Consider the following 6,000-nt stretch of genomic DNA (forward strand, 5'->3'; position numbering starts at 1 on the left):
GACATTGCATTCATGCTCAATACTCCCACAGGGTCCTGATTGGAGAAGTACAAATTTTTTGTGAGATTTAATATGGATCCCCAAGGCCCAGGAGGCATCCATTACCCCTCTTTATTTTTCAATTGGGAAGAATAGTGTTTTGTTTTTTTTATGCCCCAATGTGCTGCAGGAGGTGTAAAAATTTTGTACATACATAGGATAGCTGCAGGGAGATGCCAACTTGTTGGAATTGCAATAGTTCTGGCCATATGGCAAAAGACTACACAAATCCTGTTATGTGTAATGCTTGTGGTGAGGAGGGCCATAAGTATCGGGACTGTAAGGCCAGGATCAGTCCCTAGAGTTAAGGGTGTGTTGGGGTGAGGTTTGTGGTTAGTGTTATGGTTAGGGTTGGGATTAGGGTTAGGGGTGTGCTGTAGTTAGGGTTGTGGTTAGGGTAAGGGGTGTGTTGTGTTTAGGGCTGGGATTAGGTTTGGGATTAGGGTTCCGAGTGTGTTGGGTTTAGGGTTGTGGTTAGGGTTCTGATTAGGGTTAGGGGTGTGTTGGGGTTAGAGTTATAATTGGGGGGTTTCCACTGTTTAGGTACATCAGGGGGTCTCCAAAAGCGACATGGCTCCATCATTGATTCATCTGATCTTTAAATTGATCTATGACATTTCCAGGTGATATCAGAGGCATATATGTGGAAGGAATACCACCTGTGAAAGGTGAGTATACAATCGTATCTGAAGTAATATATGAGTCTTAGTGGTCAGTTAGACTCAATAGGAATACTGCATCACAATGAATTTGTTTTTTTATTATCCATATTGGTACTAAACCCTAACGGACCTAGGGAACTAGGAATTTCTCCTTCATGGCATGGTTGCGTAATATCTGTATTAGCATTGGCATATGCTTTACATAGATGTATTTTTCTAATAGTTTTGAATAAATCAATTTTGAAATCTGTTTCATCAAACTTTTCAGGTAAGCAAAAATTAAGACCAATAGCAAAGTCAAATGATCTTTTGTTAATACTCGATCAGACAAATTAACCACTTCATTACCGATTAATGTGTTATTCACGTTTTTTTCTGGTTCCCACGGTTCTTCATCTCCTGATGTGCCTACTAAAAGGTGTATTCACAAAAGTGTTCAAATTACTATTGTTTGGTGTTGAATATTACTCTGCGACACTTGAGTGTGAGTCATTAATCCAACCATCAAGGTTAGATTTTCTTTTTCTTTGTAATTTTTGAGTGTGGTTTCTTTTAGTGTTTAACTGATGCCACTTTGTTGGTTTTCTGCCACTAATTGGTGGAAATGTGAACATTCCTGTTGGGTCTACATCTGCTGCGTTGGCTGTAGTGGAAGACCTGTTACTCCCCATTATACTAATTCTACTCTAGTGAAAATGTTGCCACTAGGGTTGAGCGACCTTTACTTTTATAGGATCGGGTCGGGTTTCACGAAACCCGACTTTTGAAAAAGTCGGGTCGAGTGAAATCGGCCGATCCTATAAAAAAGTCGGGGTCGGGGTCGGACGAAACCCGAAACCCAATGCAGTGCATAATAGGAATATACTCACCCTCGGACGCGCCCTGCTTCTTTCCGGCAGCCTTCCTTCCTAAGAATCAGCCCTTCCAGGACCTTCGGTGACGTCGCGGGTGACGTCGCGGCTTGTGATTGGCCGCGCGAGCGGTCACATGGGCGGCCGCGCGGCCAATCACAAGCCGTGACGTCAACGCGACGTCACTGCAGGGTCCTGGAAGGCTGATTCTAAGGAAGGAAGGTTCCCGGTTAGTACCAGGGCGCGACAGAGGGTAAGTATTGCGATATTTTTTATTTTAATTCTTTATTTTACACTTAAATCTGAATTCCGATACCAATTCCCGATATCTTAAACATATCGGGAATCGGTATCGGAATTCCGATTCTAGATTCAAAAGATCGCCGACTTCATGGCCGACCCCACACTGGGGTCGGGTCGGGTTTCATGAAACCCGACCTTGCCAAAAGTCGGCGACTTTTGAAAAATTTCGACCCGTTTCGCTCAACCCTAGTTGCCACTTGTCTGCCCCTAATTATTTTAAATGTGAACACTCCTGGTTGGGTCTCCTTCATGCGTGTTGCCTGTAGCAGTAGGCTTCAGAGATTGGCAGGCCTCCACTTCCTTTGAGTCAGCTGCCCGTGTTACTATCCATTTTTCTGACAATATTAGTCTACAAAATTTATATGATATTTGAGTCACCTGAGTGTGGCTGAGTATGAAAGCAGGTTGAGCTGTGTTACATGTGGTATTAGGGCTACCAGCACAGGAGGCATACACTGATCCCTCACCCACCTCATCTTACTAACATAACATAGTAACATAGTTAGTAAGGCTGAAAAAAGACATTTGTCCATCCAGATAATAATATAATAATTTTTATTTATATAGCGCCAACATATTCCGCAGCGCTTTACAAATTATAGAGGGGACTATATTCCATCATAATAAATCCCCAGATCTACGCCCTTCTACAGAACCTAATAATTGTATGATACAATATTGTTCTGCTCCAGGAAGACATCCAGGCCTCTCTTGAACCCCTCGACTGAGTTCGCCATCACCACCGGCAAGCAATTCCAGATTCTCACCGCCCTAAGGCCAGAGTCACACATGCGAGAAACACGTCCGTGTCTCGCATGTGAACAGCAAGCTCTGGCGCCGACACTGTGGAGCGGAGAGTGCGGCCGCATAGGAACACATGGAGCCGCACGCTCCGCTCCCAAGTGCCGGCGCCAGAGCTTGGATTTCACATGCGAGACACGGACTTCTTTCTCGCATGTGTGATCCTGGCCTAACAGTAAAGAATCCTCTTCTATGTTGGTGGAAAAGCCTTCTATCCTCCAGACGCAAAGAATGCCCCCTTGTGCCCGTCACCTTCCTTGGTATAAACAGATCCTCAGCGAGATATTTGTATTGTCCCCTTATATACTTATACATGGTTATTAGATCGCCCCTCAGTCGTCTTTTTTCTAGATTACTGTGACATTCAATTGAAAGCTGTAAATGCTGTCCCAGACCACGATACCTCATGCCTGGCTGATGCTGCAGTGCCATGCTGCAATTTGTACTGTGGGTGAATTGAGGTTACTGTCTGCTGTTGTGAATTCTGTTATCGAACTCCCTCCTGTGGTCATGAATGGTACTTCGGCGAGTTCTGTCCATGGACTCCCTCTGGTGGCTGTCAGTGGTGCTGCTGCTTCTGAGGTTCCTTCCACAGGTGACGGAGTTTATTCGTTGGCTGGCTGCTCTATTTAACTCCACTCAGATCGTTACTCCATGCCAGCTGTCAATGTTCTTGTACTGGTTCAGTTCGCTCTTGGATCTTTCTGGTGACCTGTCTACTCCAGCAGAAGCTAAGTCCCTGCTAGTTATTATTTGTTCATTGTTTTCTGGTCCAGCTTGCTACCATGATTTTGTTTTGCTAGCTGGAAGCTCTGGGATGCAGAGTGGCACCTCCGCACCGTGAGTCGGTGCGGAGGTCTTTTTGCACACTCTGCGTGATCTTTTTGTAGTTTTTTCTGCTGACCGCAAAGATACCTTTCCTATCATCAGTCTGTTTAGTAAGTTTGGCCTCTCTTTGCTGAAACCTGTTTCATTTCTGTGTTTGTGACTTTCATCTTTACTCACAGTCAATATATGTGGGGGGCTGCCTTTTCCTTTGGGGAATTTCTCTGAGGCAAGGTAGGCTTTATTTTCTATTTCTAGGGCTAGTTAGCTCTTAGGCTGTGAAGAGGCATCTAGGCCGTGTTAGGTACGCTCCACGGCTATTTCTAGTTGTGTGATAGGATTAGGGGTTGCGGTCAGCAGAGTTCCCACTTCCCAGAGCTTGTCTTGTGTGAGTTTAACCATCTGGTCGTTCCTGGTGCTCCTAACCACCAGGTCCATAACAGTACAGCTGGCCCAAAGTATTAATGCATCTCAATAGAGGGATAAGAGAAGTTCTGGGACCATTTTTATTTCTTTGCAGTGTGTTTTGTCTTTCTTTTCCCCTTAACCTTTGGGTGGTTCAGGACACAAGTGTAGATATGGACATTCAAGGTCTGTCCTCTTGTGTAGATCATCTCACTGCAAGGGTACAAAACATTCAAGATTTTGTGGTTCAGAATCCGATGTTAGAGCCTAGAATTCCAATTCCTGATTTGTTTTCTGGGGATAGATCTAAGTTCCTGAATTTCAAAAATAATTGTAAATTATTTCTAGCTTTGAAACCCCGCTCCTCTGGTGACCCCGTTCAACAAGTAAAAATCATTATTTCTTTGTTGCGTGGTGACCCTCAAGACTGGGCATTTTCCCTTGCGCCAGGAGATCCTGCATTGCGTGATGTAGATGCGTTTTTTCTGGCGCTTGGATTGCTTTATGATGAACCTAATTCAGTGGATCAGGCAGGGAAAATCTTGCTGGCTTTGTGTCAGGGTCAGGATGAAGCGGAGGTGTACTGTCAGAAGTTTAGAAAGTGGTCTGTGCTTACTCAGTGGAATGAGTATGCCCTGGCGGCAATTTTCAGAAAGGGTCTTTCTGAAGCCCTTAAGGATGTCATGGTGGGATTTCCCACGCCTGCTGGTCTGAATGAGTCTATGTCCTTGGCCATTCAGATCGATCGGCGCTTGCGTGAGCGCAAAGCTGTGCACCATTTGGCGGTATTCTCTGAGCATAGGCCTGAGCCTATGCAGTGTGATAGGACTTTGACCAGAGTTGAACGGCAAGAACACAGACGTCGGAATGGGCTGTGTTTTTACTGTGGTGATTCCACTCATGCTATCTCCGATTGTCCTAAGCGCACTAAGCGGTTTGCTAGGTTTGCCACCATTGGTACGGTACAGTCTAAATTTCTTTTGTCCGTTACTCTGATTTGCTCTTTGTCATCCTATTCTGTTATGGCATTTGTGGATTCAGGCGCTGCCCTGAATTTGATGGACTTGGAGTTTGCCAGGCGCTGTGGTTTTTTCTTGGAGCCCTTGCAGCATCCTATTCCATTGAGAGGAATTGATGCTACGCCTTTGGCCAAGAATAAGCCTCAGTACTTGACTCAATTGACCATGTGCATGGCTCCTGCATATCAGGAGGATATTCGCTTTTTGGGGTTGCATAATCTGCATGATGTGGTCGTTTTGGGGTTGCCATGGCTACAGGTCCATAATCCAGTTTTGGATTGGAAATCTAGGTCTGTGTCCGGCTGGGGTTGTCAGGGGGTACATGGTGATGTTCCATTGCTGTCAATTTCGTCTTCCACTCCTTCTGAAGTCCCTGAGTTTTTGTCAAATTACAGGGATGTATTTGAAGAGCCCAAATCCGGTGCCCTACCTCCTCATAGGGATTGCGATTGTGCTATTAATTTGATTCCTGGTAGTAAGTTTCCTAAGGGCCGACTGTTTAATTTATCTGTGCCAGAGCACGCCGCTATGCGGAGTTATATAAAGGAATCCTTGGAGAAAGGTCATATTCGCCCGTCGTCATCACCGTTGGGAGCAAGGTTCTTTTTTGTGGCCAAGAAGGATGGCTCTTTTAGACCTTGTATTGATTACCGCCTTCTTAATAAGATCACAGTCAAATTTCAGTACCCTTTGCCGATGCTGTCTGATTTGTTTGCTCGGATTAAGGGGGCTAGTTGGTTCACCAAGATAGATCTTCGAGGGGCGTATAATCTTATGCAAATTAAACAGGGCAATGAATGGAAAACAGCATTTAGTACGCCCGAGGGCCATTTTGAGTACCTGGTTATGCCATTCGGCCTTTCTAATGCTCCATCTGTGTTTCAGTCCTTTATGCATGACATCTTCCGAGAGTACCTGGATAGATTCATGATTGTATATTTGGATGATATTTCGGTCTTTTCGGATGATTGGGAGTCTCATGTGAAGCAGGTCAGAATGGTGTTCCAGGTCCTTCGTGCGAATTCCTTGTTTGTGAAGGGGTCAAAATGTCTCTTTGGAGTTCAGAAGGTTTCATTTTTGGGTTTCATTTTTTCA

This window comes from Ranitomeya imitator, chromosome 10 (genome assembly GCF_032444005.1).
Source record: "Ranitomeya imitator isolate aRanImi1 chromosome 10, aRanImi1.pri, whole genome shotgun sequence".
Classification (NCBI taxonomy): domain Eukaryota; kingdom Metazoa; phylum Chordata; class Amphibia; order Anura; family Dendrobatidae; genus Ranitomeya; species Ranitomeya imitator.